At 39.7% G+C, this 17867-nt stretch overlaps 1 protein-coding gene and 1 pseudogene across 2 annotated transcripts in view; one reads left to right on the top strand and one right to left on the bottom strand.

The window, feature by feature from the left end:
• The window catches only part of LOC129404199 (ribosome biogenesis protein NSA2 homolog), a 39815-nt pseudogene extending 36515 nt beyond the window's left edge, over nucleotides 1-3300 (top strand).
• The window catches only part of CACNA2D3 (calcium voltage-gated channel auxiliary subunit alpha2delta 3), a 999345-nt gene that overhangs the window by 850681 nt on the left and 130797 nt on the right, over nucleotides 1-17867 (bottom strand). The gene's annotated exons all lie outside the window — the stretch shown is intronic.

Genomic DNA, 17867 nt, shown 5'->3' with positions numbered 1-17867 from the left:
CGCACACATGCCCTACCCCCACCAAACCTTTGTATAATAGGAACAAAGAGAACTGCTCACCACCTCTTACTTCCAGAGAATTAACATCACCAGGCTTATTGGGCTGAGCAAACATCTTGAGAACCAAGCTTTGTGATGGTATTTCAAAATGTCACACCGCCACGAAGTCGCGGGGAGCCACTGTACTCTAAGAGATAGTCAAACTCAGCCGTTTTGAATCTTCAATATTAAAGATCCCAAATCAGAGCATATTTAAACAAGAGGGGTACCGTGTGATTCAGGGATAACATTAAATCAGGCCTGACCTTTTGAAGGTCAGACAAAACCAGAGGGTCAGAAGAAAGGCAAAAGTTGTCTAAAACAGCCAGAAAAGTCTCATAAAGCATAGAAAGATTATGGAGGCCAGAAAATGATTACAAGAGAAACCTTTGGCCTAGAAACCAAGGGTCTCTGTTTTCTAATTTTTATTTATTTTTTATTTTTTTTATTGAATCACCATCTGGAAAGTTATAAAGCTTTCGAGCTTAAGTCACAGTTACACAATGCTCGAACACCCATCCTTTCACCAGTGCATATATTCCACCACCAAGAACCACAGTAAACCTCCCCCTCACCCGGCCTGTGTAGCTGATAAATTTCACTTTACTTTCTCTTTACTTTGATTACATTCAATATTTCAACAAAAAACTCACTATTATTGTTTGGAGGTCCAACTTTGGGCGGGGGGGGGTGTCTCTGTTTTCTTGGGCCCTAACCCTTCCACTGGGTCTATGACCCCTGCTACACTAAGGCTTGCCCACCTCAACACTAGCCTCTGGAGTGCTAAACCAATGGCATACTCAGCATATTAGGGAATATGTGAGAAGTACATATTATTCTTCTCATATATGTGAGAAGTACCCAGAGGCTCAGGACTGGCCACACACAGAGCACAGGGAATAGGTAGAGATACCTGGTCCCAAGAGAGACTGATACAGTCTACATGGAAAAACATCAGAAAGAAGACAGAAGACAGCAAAGACTTGGCAGAGCATACATAGAAATTTCTAGAAACAAAATGCCTAATTTTTAAGGATTTTCAGGAAGACTGGGTCATCAGCCAGCTCAGTCTTTGCAGAAATCCTTAAAACCCAAACAAAGGGGGAAAAGTAAAAATAAAATCTAGTGGACATGGCACTTTCCTTCAACACAGAGATGAGAAAACTTCTATTTTATAACTAACCATTTTTCCATCACATTGCTATAGAAAGCAGGGCTACTGTTACCCACAATAAACCTATGTATATTCACAGTATGAGTAAGTTACTCCCAGACAACTTTTTGTTTTGTTTGGGGTCATACCCAGGTGTTCTCAGGGCTTGCTCCTGGCTCTGTGCTAAGGATCACTCCTGGCAGGGCTCAGGAAACCATATGGGGTGCAGGGAACTGAACTCAGACCATCCTCATGCAAGATAAATGCCTTACCCACTGTGTTATCTCCCTGCCCCCTTAAATAATCTCCAGTATAAAATTATATAGAAAGTTCAACCTAAATCTAGGGCTAGTTTCCTGACAATCTGATCACCAGATTATCTTTGAAGAAAACATAGTGTCTCTTGTAAGGAACTGCTTGTCCTACAGCAACACTTTATAAAGGGAACTTTTAAATATTTTTGCAGCATAAGTCAGCTCTTGCAAAAGCAGAAATCAGAACCACTGAATCCAGGTACTTTACATAAATTTATCTTGGGACTCCAAATAAGTAGGTTTCTGCAGGGATTACTACATGAATAAAATATTTCAAAAGCTTCTAATAGATAGTAGATAAATACTGGAACCAAGCAGAGTTCACCAAGAGAGTTGGAACAATAAAACACCAGGGCTTCCTATAACACAGCAGGTCCTCAAATTTCAAACTATTGTGCTGCCTTATAAGTGAAATGACTTCATGACAATATCATTTTGATATTTATTGAATGATCTTCTTGGATTCAGGTCACTTGATACCGATTCTGTTCCATATCAGTGTCAGAGTCATGAGCCTAAGTTATGATATTCCTTTATGATCAAAAGAGAAGATATATATTTTAAGGGTTGCCTTGTATGGACAAATGCAAGGCATACCTTGTTGAGGCAGATAATACAGTTTTTCCATCTCTGAAGTTCCCTTAATAACTAGATGAGACAGAACCAGTATATAGAAGACTCCAAAAGCTCATTTGGACCAAAATAGACTGACATTTGAGATTTTCACTCATTCTCACTCACTACAATGCCACGGTCTGCAGATTTTATATAAGCAGTAGCAGATGGCAGTAATAATGCCTCTATAAAGAATCCTGGATTTACCACCTTATTCCAACCTAAATAACCTATACTTTCAACTTAAACTGGTTATGCATAAATACCTAACTCTTAAATTCAAAATTCTGACTTCCATAAGGTTGGAGATGATATGCAATGATGTTTCGGAAATGTTCCTTTTGTCGTGAGCTACGTGTGTGCATGAGACTCTTAGATCCAAAAATCAAACCTCTTGATACTTGAGCAGTTACATAGCCGTTACATAGCAGTCCTTTGTGCCACGAGGACACAAAGTGAATATACTGAGTTACAAAGCAAGCACTTTGGATATTGTTTGGATTCCCATGATGCAAAAAGAAAAGAAGGAAGGTTGAGCATTTAAAGAAGGCAAATAAGATGGTTGGTCTAAAAGCTAAGTTCTGCCATAAACATTACCGTACTGAGAAAATACACATGAAAAAAATTATCAGGATGCCTGAAAAGAAAAACACTAAACAAAAGATGGAAAGACTCTACAAGGAGCAGTACCTGTGTATCTGCTAAAGAGAGACGGACAATCCTGAGCTAAAGCACTTTCTCATATGATTTAAAAGAAGTAAAATAAGAAAGCAGGAAAAATGAGAAGTTCCTGCGTCCAGAGTTTATCCTAGGAAGACACATTAAAAGTGATTCCAAGGGAAATAGAAAGAAGAACACAATTAAGAGGATAGTTACTAAGGTCTGTTTTGTTGACTTTGCATGAAAACCAACTATATATAGAAGATTCATTAGGCCTATGGGTTTACATTTTTAAAAGCCTATAACACATCCTCTCCATGCTTGATGAAGACTCCCTCATCTCCACTCTGTACAACATTGGGTGTTAACACTAAGCGTTCTCTCACTGAGGTGGACAGAGTACTTGTCATACAGGGAGGCAAAGTTATTTGGGGGAAATATACCTAGGTTTCCAACAACTGTAAGAGTGATGAATGCATCGGTGCAGTTACTGGTTTGACAGCAGTTTCATACAAGTAACTCCTTATCAGACAGAACACTACACACCAAGCAGAAAAACTGCTATTGCTCTGATGTTTCTGAATGTTACCAAAAAGTAATGCCTGCAGTTATCAGGAAAAATCAATAATGCTGCACAAAACATTAAAAATGGTCCGGTTTTGCACACAAAATAGTTATTTCAGAAACTACTTCTCATATCTTGCAACATCACGAGTCTATATCCCTTCATCTCTTGCAAAAACCTCTTCTTGGCTCTCTCTCCATGCCCCTCGAGTCCACTCTATTCCTTTTTCTAAACATCCCAACAAGATCAGGGACATGTAGGTACTAAACCTGACTTGATTTCCTCTCGGGCACACATTCTAATTATCTCTACTCATCCTGGCTTTGCCTAAACCCCCTACCTAGCCTCTCCCCACTCTGCCTAGATTACACAACTTGGACAACCTATACTTCAACAATCCACAAGCTGGTGCTACCTTTATGCCAGATCTTTATGCCAATTGTTTCATCTACCTAGAATACTCCTGGATCAGACCTTCCTCTTTTTCATTTAGATCTCAAATTGAATGTGCAGATTAAATAACACCTTCCATGTAGACCCCATGACTATGAAGGTGATTAGGTGAAACTAAACAGGCTACTTTAGATAACACTCTTGTTGATCTGGCTGCTTCCTATTAAAATTCATATTTTACTAGTATAAAGTTCTAAAACCACGCAATAATTTTTTATTTTGTTAGTGAATCACCATGAGACAAAGTTACAGACTTACAGGTTTTCATGCTTACGTTTCAGTCATACAATGATTGACTGCCCATCCCTCCACCAGTGCCCATTTTCCACCACCAATGGTATCAGCATCCCTCCCACCACCCCCACCCTGTCCCCTTCACCCCACCCTGCCTCTGTGGCAGGGCATTCCCATTTGCTCACCCTCTCTTTTTGGGTGTTGTGGTTTGCTACAGAGGTATTAAGTAGGCATCTTGTTTGGTCTATAGTCCATTTTCAGCCTGTATCTCCCATCCCTAGTGGGCCCGCCTAGCACCCTTTGCTTGGTGATCCCTTCTCTATCAGAGCTGCTTCTTCACCTAGCATGTGAGGTCAGCTTCCAAGCTATGGAGTACTGCTTTTAATACTTATCTCTACTATTCTTGGATGTTAGTCTCCCATTCTGTTACTTTATATTCCACAAATGAGTACAATCTTTCTATGTATGTCCATCTCTTTCTGACTCATTTCACTTAACATGATACTTCCCATGTTGATCCACCTATATGCAAATTTCATGACTTCATCTTTTCTAACAGTTGCATAGTACTCCATTCTGTAGATGTACCAAAGTTTCTTTAGCCAGTCATCTGTTCTCGGGCACTCGGGTTTTTTCCAGATTCTGGCTATTGTGAACAGAATCACGCAATAATTGTGGAATAAAAGCAGGCCTCTCTGCAGGACACACCCAGATGCACTTGCCACTGAAATTACAACAGAAATTCTAATCACTATTAACTGAACACTCAGGGTACTGGTTCTATGGTATAAAAAGCTTCAAAATAATATTCTTTTTAAGATTAGAATTAAGTATTGTATTTCTGGTCACAGAATATCATTTTATATCATTTAATGACCAAAGAATAAATAATTATTCTCAAAAATCTATAGATACTGTAATGAATACTTCTGTTAGGGTTTTTCAAAGAAACAGAACCAATAGGATATATGATCACAGAAACAAAGAAAGAGACATACTACATGGTATTATTTTGCATGGTCATAAAATCAACAAGTCTAAAAATGCAATGAACACCTTTTAGCCCGAAGAAAGTCATCATATGGTTCCATTTTTAAGGCTAATTGGTGAGCCAATGGCACAAGTGAAGCCTAAACACAATCATCCAAAGAATTTCCTCTTGTTCAAGGAAGTCACTTTTTTATTATATTCATGCCTTCATGTGATTATGTGAGGCTCACCTCATGATGGTGTGTGACATACTTACATAAAGTTTGTAAGTACATAAACATTGAAATGTTACCTGTATCCAAAAGCACTCAATAATTACCTTGACAATACATTTTCCACCCCTTGCCAACTTGGCACCCATTTGTAGCTTAATCTCCAATTAATGACATTAACAGAGTTATTGGTACTATTCTAAATACAACCAAAAATACACTGATCTCTTCTCCAGAAGAGGATGTAAGGGCCCCAGAGGAAACTTATTCTAATTTTTCATATCTAATAAACTAAAAACGATGATGAAAGTTTTTTTAGTATTATGCTATAAAGTCAATATGTCTTTGTAACATAACATAGGGAGGAAAGAAACAAAAATATCTGCAACACACATTCATAACAAATGAAAAGAGAAACTCCTAACAACTACAGTCCTTATTTCTGCATCCCCCCCGCCCCCCACACACACCTATTATAGGTAGTTATTCATAACCACCTTCTTCCATTACCTATTCTATATGTTCTTCATCTTTTTCAAGCATGACAACTAATCATCAGTTGTTTTTCTGATGAATGAACAAAATCCTTAAATGAGTCAACCAGGCAACCCTAACGAAATACCACTAGCTCACAGGCTTAAACAATGGGAGTTTATTTTCTAGAATTTCTAGCAATGGAATCTAAGACCAAGATGCTGGCTGGACTAGTTTCTTGTAAAGCTTTCTCTAGACTTGGAGATGATAACCTTCTGGCTCTGTCCCACACCACTGATGTTTCACCACTGATGATATCTGATTGCCTATCTTCCTATAAGCACACAAGTACTATTGGAATAGGGCTCATCTCTATGCCTTAATTAACCTTAAATTATCTTCTTAAAGGACGTGTGTATTCTAATTAGTTACAGGGGGCAGGGGGAGATAAGGATTCAACCCATACCTGGGGGAAGTACGAGGGACATACTTCGATGCATAAAGGTTTTACATAACATTCTCGGTCTCATCTAAGTAATACAGCACATAATATTAACAAAAATAAGATGATTGCATTGATCAGATGTGTTGGAGAATCTTTCATTACGAATCAATCATTAAGTTGAGGCATGGAGATATAAGCAGTCATCAAATGGTACACCAAAGGATATCTCCAATGTTGGTCACCATGGGCTACTCTTCCCAGAGAGGAAGTCCCAGTACAGAAATTTAAATGTTTCACAGTGTAGGGATTTTTATTGAATTATATACCTGGATGTCCTTGGAGGTTACCCCCGGCTCTGTGTTTGGGGGTAGTTCCCAGCACTGCTCTGGGAACCGTTATAGAATCCAGACCTCTTGCATATAAATAATCTGCTCAGTCCATTTAACAATATCTCCTGCCCTTCCTTTTTTCCTGGTTCTAGGGATTTAACCCAGTACCACGTATGTGAGGTATTCCCTCTACCTCTCAGTCACATCTCTGGATCCTAACGTTAGTTCAGGTCCCTATCTTACTTCTGTTCCTTTATTTTATCTTTTTAAAGAAGAACCTATTTTTTTATGTGATATCTCTTTGCCTATCTTCACTGTTAGTCATTTTCTTTGGAATTGCATTCTTTTCTTGCATTTTTTCCTATTTAAAATGTTCCTTTTCATTCTATGACTGAAACCCAACCATGAACAATTTTGTAACACTGTGCCCTACCCGCTGTGCTATTGCTCCAGTCCATCAATTAAAATATATAAATAAAGTAAGACATTCCTTTTTTTACTTTATAGCTTTTTTAATGTAATAACTATTATGTTTATTTGCTCTTGTGTTCTTTCTAGTTAAATCTTTATTTCTAGAATGTTTTATCTTTTTATTCCTAATAGTTTTGTTGATGTTGTTGTTTCTTGGGGGAAGTGGCTCTACCCGTGATACTCGGGGCATATCCTTGGATTTTAGCTCATGGATTACTCTTGGTAGTGTTCACAGTACCATATGGGGCACCAGGGAATCAAAACTGGGTTAGCTTCATGCAAGGCAAGTATGGGTCTGCTGTACTATCTCTTTGGTTCATGATTCTTGTTTCTGTCAAGTCATTTCTTAATTTGGCTACTTGGATTTGTTGTTCACACATACCTTTAATTGCCTTTCTAATAAACTATAGTTCATTTTGATATTAGTAGGCAAATTTTCATCTGTTTTGAGAGCATGTCCATTTGGTGTAGTAGATGCAGAGATGTTAGTATGCCCCTTACACCTCTTGTCTTGCTTGGTCTTTGTATGGGATTTTCCCTCTACTCTTCTCTGTGATTTGCATTAATAGGAAGCTAATTTTCCTAAGATTTTTGGAAGAAGCATGGTTCACAGGTAACTTTACTAACTACAGAGCTCCCTCTCCTGTTATTTTCACAGAGTGTTAAAAAAAAAAAAGGTTGGTTTCTTTCTGAAATATTCTGGCTCTACTACTCACCACATCCATTTTTATTATCAAACCATAAAGAGAAAAAAAATTCTTTGAGCTTTGAGGTAAAAAACCAAATGACTTATAAGATAAACAATGCTATATTCAGATTTATAAAATAACAATTTTTGAAAAAACACTAACATTGAGTTTCCTGCACGTAATGTTCAAACACTAGTTCCTTCACCAGTGCCCACTTCCCTGCACCCTTTGCCTGCTTCTATGGCAGGTACCATTTTATTTTCAGGTACAATTTTTTTACAGTACCATTACTGATAGGGTACCATAATATTCATTATATGTCTTTCAGTGGGCTGGAGCAATAGCACAGTGGGTAGGGCTTTTTGCCTTGCACGCAGCTGACCCGGGTTCGATTCCTCCATCCCTCTCGGAGAGCCTGACAAGCTACCGAGAGTATCCCGCCCACACAGCAGAGCCTGGCAAGCTCCCCATGGCATATTCAATACACCATAAACAGTAACAACAAGAAGTCTCACAATGGAGATGTTACTGGTGCCCGCTCGAGCAAATCGATGAACAACAGAACAACAGTGCGACAGTACTACATGTCTTTTCAGTGCCCTGTCCTTCTCTAGGGTGTCTACTTCTTTCAACCATCCTAATGATCAATTCTCGTTTATGGGTGCTTTTGTTCTTTTGAATGTGTGCCAGTCTCTGTGGTGTGAGATCATATTTCATTGTTGCTTTTGTTTGCAACTCCTGATGACTAGGGATGTGGAGCATTTTTTCATGGGCTTTTTGGCCATTTGTATTTCTTTTTTGAGGAAGCTTCTGTTCATTTCTTCTCCCCATTTTTTGATGGAGTTGGAGGTTTCTTCTTGTACAATTCTACTAGTGTTTTGTATATCCTAGATATTAACCCCTTATCAGATGGGCATTGGGTAAATATTCTTTCCCATTCCATGGGCTCTCTCTGCATTTTGGTCACTGTTTCTTTGGAAATGCAGAAGCTTCTTAGTTTAATGTAGTCCCATTTGCTTATATTTGTTCCCACTTGCTTGGTCAGTGCTGTTTCATCCTTAAAGATGCTTTTAGCTTCAATGTTATAGAGGGTTCTGCCTACATTTTCCTCCATGTACCTTATTGATTCAGGTCTGATATTGAAGTCTTTAATTGATTTTGATGTGACTTTTGTGCCTGGCATTAGACAGAGGTCAGGTAGCTGTCCAGTTTTCCCAGTACCACTTGTTGAAGAGGCATTCCTCGTTCCACTTCACATTTCTTGCTCTTTTATCAAATATTAAGTTTGATAATAAAATAATATTATTTTATCATATCAAATATATGATCATATATTTGAGAGTCTGTGACAGAATATTCAACTCTGCTCCATTGATCTGCAGGTCTGTTTCTAGTCTAATATCATGCTGTTTAAATTATTATTGCTTTGTAGCATAATTTGAAGTTGGAAGAGATGATGCCACCCATCTTTTTCCCAAGAATTGCTTTAGTTATTCATGCAGGGTACCATAGTTTCTTAAACCATCTGCTCTGGGCACTTAGGTTGTTTCCATATTTGGATTTATTGTAAATAGTGCTGCAATGAACATAGGAATAGCGAAGTCTTGTCTGTCTTGTGATTTTTTTAACCTTTGTGGTATAATCCAATCAGTGAAACTGCTGGGTCATACAGAAGCTCAATTCCTAGTTTTTTGAGGAATGTCCATATTGTTTGCCCAAAGGGTTGGACCAGTCAACATTCCCATCAGCAGTGAAAATGGGTCACTTTTTCCTACATCTGCACCAACACTAGTTGCTGACTTTTAGATGTGTGCCAACCTTTGTGGTGTGAGATGATATCTCACTGTTATTTTAATTTGAATTTCCATGATGATTTAGTGATGCCGAGCATTTGGTTTTTGGTCACTTGCATTTCTTCTCTGAGAAAATTTCTATTCATCTCTCCTCCACCTCCCCTCTTTTTTTTTAAAAAAAAAAAGATTGGATGGTTTTTTGCTTGTGGAGTTCTACCAGGGCTTTATATATCTTGGATGTTAACATTTTTATCAGATCAATGGTGGGCAAATAATTTCTCCGAGTCTGTGAGATGTCTCTGTATTCTGGTCATTGTTTCCTTTGAGATGCAGAAGTTTCTTTTTTTTTAAATTTTATTGAATCACCATGAGATAGTTACAAGCTTTCATGTTTGGGTTACAATCTCACAATGATCAAACACCCATCCCTCCACCAGTGCGCATTACCCACCACCAGTATCCCGGGTATATCCCCTCTTTCCCACCCTCCCCCTGCCTCCACGGCAGACAATATTCCCCATACTCTCTCTCTACTTTTAAAAAAATTCTTGTTTCCTTATTTGGATTTCAAGTATAAGTATGAAATCAGTGTTTGTATACACATGAGTATTATACACACATAGATAAATTTATGTTTTTAGCTAAGCCAGCTAAAAGCCATCATTATCCCCTACAAAGGACTCAACTAACCAAGTAGTAAGTGGTATCAAATACCAGTGACAAGAAGATTGTATGTGGACTTGAGATATTGTTTCTCCTAATAAAAATAAATCAGAATATCTTGATTCCATATCTGGTCAGGAAATGCATAGGATAAGAATGGAAAGACATGGTCAAATGACATAGCAAGGAAACTATAAAAGAGTCCTAGGACCATGTCAAATGGAGCTGGTTTCAAGCAGCTCTCCCAAAGGCATAGATCTGAGTTTCAATAAAGATGTTAATTGCAATTGATTGAAACCCATACAATGTCTTTATATCCATTTGTTCCTGAAGATATTAGGGCAGAAAAATCTCATCGGTTGCCTTCAAGGGATAAGAGAAGAAAGATTTACTTCCTTGAGCCTAGTGAACAAAGGCAAAGAGTGGAGGATTTATCCTGCCTTTCATGAACTATCCTGAGTGGGAAACTAGAGAAGAAATATTCTGGCTAACAACTGATCTAATCATAGTATCATTGTTTCACAATCTTAGTGAATTAATGAATCTGACATTGAGAGTCAGCAGCTGCCAAGGACACAGGGAGGGATAGAGCCTCCTAGTGAGGGAACACATTCCCAAGGGCCTCGGTCCTGCCAAGGTGTCAGACGGGAGTCCAGTCACAGCTCTGGACTGCAGTTCCTGATTCACTTACAGGAAATTCCAAGGACAGAGAACAGGGTAAAACTGCACTGTAACTGAGCAATCAACAAAATGCAGACTGTGGGAAACAATATAAGTTAAATAGCCCCATTTTTTTCTCTTTTTCTGGTGGTGGTGGGGAAGGGGGGACATACCTAGCAGTACTCAGGGATTACTCCTGGCTCGGCACTCAGGAATTACTCCTGGCAGTTCTCGGAGGACCATATGGCATGTCAGTGATCAAACTTGGGTTGGCCGCGTGTAAATACCTGCTGTGCTATCATTCCAGCCCCCAAAGAGCCCCAATTTTAATACATAAATTATAAGAGTATGGGAGGGAATCAGACAGCATAGAGGAGAAATCTATAAATTAAGACATAACAAATAAAAGGAATGTGGATAAAATTAAACTAAGTATCTTTGGGATATAATTTTTGTGGTTTGAGGGTAAAACTGAGAAGTTCAAGAAGGTAATTAAAGTGAGTGGGACAGGGGAGAAAGGAAGACAGAGAGTGAGAGGGAATAGGAAGAGACAAAGAAAAAGAATGAATATCTCTGTCCATTCTGAGTTTATCATCTAATGAGAAAGAAGAGACAAATAAAAATAAATTAGAAAACATGAACTCCCAAAGCAATCAGGTTTATTTATAAAACTACTTTTTCAGAAATTATCAGCTAATGGTGGCAAAGAGAAAAGCAAATCCCAAAGTTATTATGACCGTGCACTTTTTTTTAAAAGTTTCCATTCTTAGGATTGTCACATTTCTATTTGGGAAATAGATGGGGATGAGTACACTGGTACCTGTTTTTAATATTCCCATGAGCCCATTTTCCATAGTCAGCATTCATCCACGGTGACACTGATGAAGGACCAGAAGAGAACACTGTGATCTCCCCAAAGGGAGGTTTTCCAAAGACACATTGTTTCTTAACGCTCTGCATTACACTGGATTAAATCTGCAGGACACAAAGGGTCCAAAGTCGACTGGTGGATCTCTGTCCTGGGCTAAGGTAATCTTAGTGTCATTGCCACAGAAAGGAAATGGAGGTACACAACAGCAGGCTGGGATAAAGGGTGGAAAGCCGGCTGGTCCTAGGGTCAATGGCTTCACCCTCATAATGAAGCAACCCCCAACTATTCTTCAGATGCCATCATCAAAGGGTTCTGCCCAGAGTTTTCAAGGCACTCAGAAACCATTTTAAAAAAGCAAAACAAACAAAACCCTGTGTTCTTTGGCAAACCAGGTAGCTTGTAGGTTATACCCATATAATTTGTTGTTCAAATGAAGACACTGTTGAGAGTAGAAGTAAGTGATAATAATCATCACAGTCTTAATTAGTATTGTCCTAGCAAATCAAAACAAAGCGTTCTCTGCAAACAATTCCCCCAACATACTAAACTATTCCAATATTACTTGCACCCTCCTAGAATTTTTGTTTCAACCTCCACACAAAAGATGTGTCATAATTAGCAGCCTCTCAGTGAATTCCCAAGTGTAAGAACATGATGGTTTTGAAGATTCATAGACAAACAGGTACCTTTTCATTTCATTAGTCATTATTTTAATACAGATTGAATATACGCATATTTAGCACTCTAAATATATGCGTTGTTTATAAAGACTAAATTATTTTCAAACATTCACTGATTTTAGTGTAAAATGATTGGCAACGGCCTCTTTACAGGTGATACCCATCATGGCACACTTAAAACTTGAACATACATATATGCTCCTATGTGTACACTCACTTCTGAATACTGCTAGCCTCTTTAGGGCATGCTTTCTTCCCCTTCAGCCAATCAGGCATACCTTTGCTGAACTCAGCCTACAAATCAAGCTCTATAAGCCCAGATCCTGTGGTCAGAGCAGGGCCCAGGGCTTCTGAAAACCCAGTCAGTGGGTTTTCAGCACACACACACACACACACACACACACACACAGTAATTTTTAAAATTAATGAGGCATTTGATTGTTTGATTTAATAACAACTGAAAATAGTCTGTGTTACATCACTGACAGTTTGCACATATTCATTCTCATTTGACTAATAACTATTAGTTTATTTGGAAGTGAAAGGGGAAATGTTCTTTTTCAACATCACCACCATGGTTCACCAGGGATGCTTCCCAGATTCAGACACTCCCCCCAACTTCTGCCCAGGTCCATTATGCTTATCTAGATAAAGATAAAGACCAATGGAGGAAAGTTGAGTCTCTGCAGCTCAGCAATTTCTCCAAGGCACACAGCAGCCAAGCTACGACTCCATGGCTCCTCCAGTTCCACACCCAACAGCCCTGGCTTGAGAAGACATGAGTAGTAATTGCAGGCTTTGAGGAGAAGGTGCTTGACTCAGTTAGTTATGTGTGTCTCAGCAGACACTAGAGGAAACCTCCACAGGAACCTATACCTCCTACAAAGGAAGCAGAAGCCGAGAGGTTTGCCTGTATCTCAATCACACCCATCATGATGCACTGACAAGGTCGTGTCCACATTCCTCCACTGGTTGCTGATACAGTCCATGTGCCACATGGGCACACATCATAGATGTGTTGAACCTTAGCAAGACGTAAAATGGAAGGAATCAAAAGAGGTACTGCACAGTTTGGCAAGAACCTCTAGATACAGTCTCATTTCAGTCTCTCTATAAAGATGAGGAAGGCAGAGCACATAATGTTATTTAGTCTTAAAACTAATAAAAGTAAGGTTCAGGAGGATTGGTGACTAGTCAAAGATCATCTTGTGTCTCCAAAGCAGCAATGCTGAGGCAGGGGTTAAGGCCCTTCAACTGTTGGTTTAAGTCTGGAGTTTAGAGATAGTTTACAGAAGTGTGCTCCCTATGCTTCTGTGAGAAGATGTTTTGTTTAGGTCTGGGTTGTTTGCTTCCCCTTTATTCTAGCAAATTAATCTTTTAAATCAGTGCTATCAATTGCTTTGCTGGCAAAAGAATTTAAAAAATCAGTGTGAAGAAAATAGAATCATTTGTGCTACATTGGCAGAAGACAACCAGTTCTCCTGAGATTAGAACAATCGTTTGCCTTCAATCTTGCCCTAAGTTATAGCCAGCAGTGAAGATAAGTCAACATCTCTGCTTTAAGAAAAGAAAAGGCAATACAGAGATAAGGACAATAAGAAAATGATTAAAACAATATGCAATCCTGTGGACTCACAACAGAAGGGCAAATACTGAATACAATCACAAGCAGCTTCTGCTAGCATCACCTGGCATTTGTCAAGTAGTTGATGGGCCTTCTGGCTCAGACATATCTGCATTCTGCAGCCCCTCTTTCCGGATAGTGAAGCCACGCTCCTAGGAGCCTTAACTTCTGCTCTCCACAACGGCTGAATGGGAAAGGTACTGCAGAGTCAGAGAATGAATGAACATGAAGCGCAGGGCACCATCTTGGAGAAAACCTAGAATCATTGTGTGCTTGGTTTAAGATCTGGATTTAAGATAAGGCTGTAGGGGTTGATTGTACAACTCACTTGGACCCCAGCATCTCCTCCAGCTTCTCTGTTTCTAACAACATCAAAGAACATCCATATCTTGGCTTGACATAAGGGAACTTCACAGTCAGTTATCTTCCAGTCATCCTCTTTGTCCCACGAGAAAATGAACGCAAGCTACCACTGACTGCACATATTTCCTGGTGCAGACCCTGTGCTAAAGTTTTCACATATTTTCTTTCACTGAATCCTCACAGCTGCCCATTTAAAGGGCTATTGGAATATAGCTCTAAACATTTTAGGTTTAACAATGGTATGTCCATTCTCTTCTGCCACAAAGAGTTTAGGTTTATCGGGTAATACCCATTACAATGCTCCTGAAGCACCTCCATTTCTCTGTGTTTATTGAAATATAGCTCTAAATATTTTAGGATAACATTGGTATGTCCTGGTTCCCTTACCACAGGGAGCTTAAGTTTATCACAGTGCTCCTGAGGCACTTCCATTCCTCTGTGTTTATCTGTAAACTCTTCTCTGTGCTCTATGCCCCAACCAGTCTATCACCTTGTCCCCTAATCAGACTCTGTTAATTTGTAAGGTCAGATTCCTCAGAAATCTATGATTTTATATTTGTAAATGAAATGTTTTTCTCCTTCTCTGATGTCCTTTTGCATAGTTTGCTTTAAAGCAATGTCCTTTTTGTAGAGACACAGGAAAACAGTTAATATTATGCTTTTGTAACTTTGCAGTTAATTGACTCCAAATAATATTCACTCCTGGGCATCTGCTTTCTGGACTTAAGCCTCAGTTTTCTTTAGTCCCTAGCAACCCAAAAGCAAGGTCCTGACAAGAGACTAGATGGACTTAGGGCAAACTGTGAGCAACACTGGCATTGAAATGGGCCAGGCCTGGGGCTGGAGAGATAGCACAGCGGGTAGGGCATTTGCCTTGCACTTGGCCGACCCGGATTCAAATCCCAGCATCCCATATGGTCCCCTGAGCACAGCCAGGGGTAATTCCTGAGTGCAGAGCCAGGAGTAACCCCTGTGCATCGCCAGGTGTGACCCAAAAAGCCAAAAAAAAAAAAAAGAAAGAAAGACATGGGCCAGGCCAAAGCACCACAATACTTAACTATAAATTAAGAGCATGGTCGTGGACAAATTCTGTTATGATCCCAAAAGTAACAATGAGATTAGGACCCTGCTTGGGTTAGGAAAGACTAATCTGGCCTGAGCACTCTAGTCTGAGATATATAGCGAAATAGCCCCAGGAGAGCAATCCTATAAGCTTAATGTATCTCTTACTGTGTCCTTACAAAATGACTAATATTATGAATGTAAATTTGTTGGACTAAGGGGAGGAGAAACACACCCATATTTTGCTCTTAGGCCAATCGTCTTGCTGGATGAGAATCTGTCCTAGAAGAAGCTTCCCCTGAGGGAAGGACCTTACATCTGCTGATTGTATGATGATACCTATGTGTAATGGTTACCCCAACCCCTCATGCTTTGGGATTTAATTAGGCTGTAAGAGTGGGCTGGGGGACCCAGATGGAGAATAAGTAGAATGGGGAGGCAGAAGCAGGAAGGAGAAGTATAAAGAAGCAGGACCCAGGAGGAGAATGAGGGGGATAGGGGCGGGGAGGGGGGGCAGAAGCAGGAGAATCAGAGGAGAATGGAGATGAGATTGGAATAAACTGCTGTTGAGGCCAACCAGCCTGGCCTTGGTCTTTCCTTCTTTCGCCCATTGCCATCAGCCACCCCAGGGTAGGGGAAGTGGCCCGAGACCATTGAACACAGGCAGCAAAAGAGAGAGCCACTGTGTGGCCCTTTGTAATTTATTTTTTGAATACACAAAGAACAACGTAGTAGCAGCAGCAATAGTAGTGGTAGTAGCAGAAGTAAATTTTAGAGAAATAATCAGGCTTAAGAATTTGAAGTAATTTATGGGGCCGGAGTGATAGCACAGCGGGTAGGGCGTTTGCCTTGCACGCGGCCGACCCGGGTTCGATCCCCGGCATCCCATATGGTCCCCCAAGCACTGCCAGGAGTAATTCCTGAGTGCAAAGCCAGGAGTAACCCCTGAGCATCGCTGGGTGTGACCCAAAAAGCAAAAAAAAAAAAAAAAAAGAATTTGAAGTAATTTGCCCTAGGCTCCATCACTTAGCTACAAGACCTCTGACAACATGCTTAGCCTCATTGTGCAACTTTTCTCATCTCTAACATAGTCACATATGACCGAAATGGGACCCAGCTCTCAGTTTGCTTTAAGGACAATAGGAAGTTCTTCTCATGAGCCATTTTCTTCCAGTACTGCATAGCAAACAGGAAAAACTCAGTCATGGTCTTCCAGACAAAAGCCTTGCTCAGGTCATTTTTATGGATAACTATTTAGATATCTTCAAGAAGCTGAAGATTTAGCAACAACTACAACAAAAAAAAATAATAATAATAAACAACATATAGAGTGATCCCATGGGAGCTGGCACTTAGTTATTAAGTCTATTTGTCACCAAATTTAAATTCCAGTTTTGAGGTCATCTACATGAAAACAGAAGTGGGAAAAAGGATAAAGACTCCAGAAATCAAAGAGATAGCACAGAAGTTACAGCGTTTGCCTTGGACACGACCGGCTCTGGTTTGATTCACTGCACTGAATTTGATTCCCTGAGCACAATACAATCATGAGTAAACCCTGAGCACTGCCACCTTAGGCTGCCCCCCCCAAAAAAAAGAATAAAGACTCCAAGTTTTATTTTTGGATATGTATTTTTCCTCCAGGGAATTGGAAGATAACTAGCAGTGGGTCCTACAGCAATTTTTCCATAACCAAGATACTTCTAAGTAGGACAACACTTCCAAAGATTCCAAGAGAAAAGCAAGGGGCTTTGCTGTGCTTGCTTCAAGCCTCTACAAAGCAAGTTGGTGAGAAGAGTTAAGAGCATGAAATCCAGGTAGAGAATCACATCATGAAGCATAAAACAGGCAAATCCAATTCTCCCTCTTCCTCTGTTCTTCCTCTCTCCTTTCCATTTACTGGTGGGCAACACATCTCTGCTGCTGATCCAGGCTCCTTATCCTTCACCTAATTAGCATTCAGAGTGGATGCTGCTCACCAGGAAAATCATCTTGCAACTTCTGTCATTCTGATTATGCTGAAGCAGCAGAGGGTTTTCAGTAACTGCCTCTGACAAGCATTATTATATCTAGTAATTACCGTTCTCTGGGGTAGGTTGGAACAAAACAGACTTGCTTATTGTCGCTGATCTCTCAACCTCAACTGTTAGACTTTTGACCTGCAACAACCAACTAACAGGATCTACCAGCTCCCTTTGTGGTCCCTCTCTGCGTTTGTTTTTACTTAAAAGAAAAAAAAATCCATTGAAAATGACCCTGGCCAGTGCATTCTCTGCTCCTAGTTTGATGGGCTGTATATTCCAAATTCTCTCCTTAACATCTTGGAGCAATCAGATAGCCCTGGTATAGATGCTGAACAGGTTTTTATATTTAAAACTCAGAAATTAAGTTCTTTAACTATGTGACTCTATTCTCTATCTGTAAACTTTACTCTTGACTCTAAATAAGATTCCACAGGTGGTGTTCACAGTGATTCTCAGAGCAGCTGATGTTTAATGAGATTTTACC

Source organism: Sorex araneus, chromosome 4, assembly GCF_027595985.1.
Source record: "Sorex araneus isolate mSorAra2 chromosome 4, mSorAra2.pri, whole genome shotgun sequence".
Taxonomy (NCBI): Eukaryota; Metazoa; Chordata; class Mammalia; order Eulipotyphla; family Soricidae; genus Sorex; species Sorex araneus.
The sequence above is the reverse complement of the archived record's forward strand: the minus strand, read 5'-3'. Positions and strand labels throughout refer to the sequence as shown.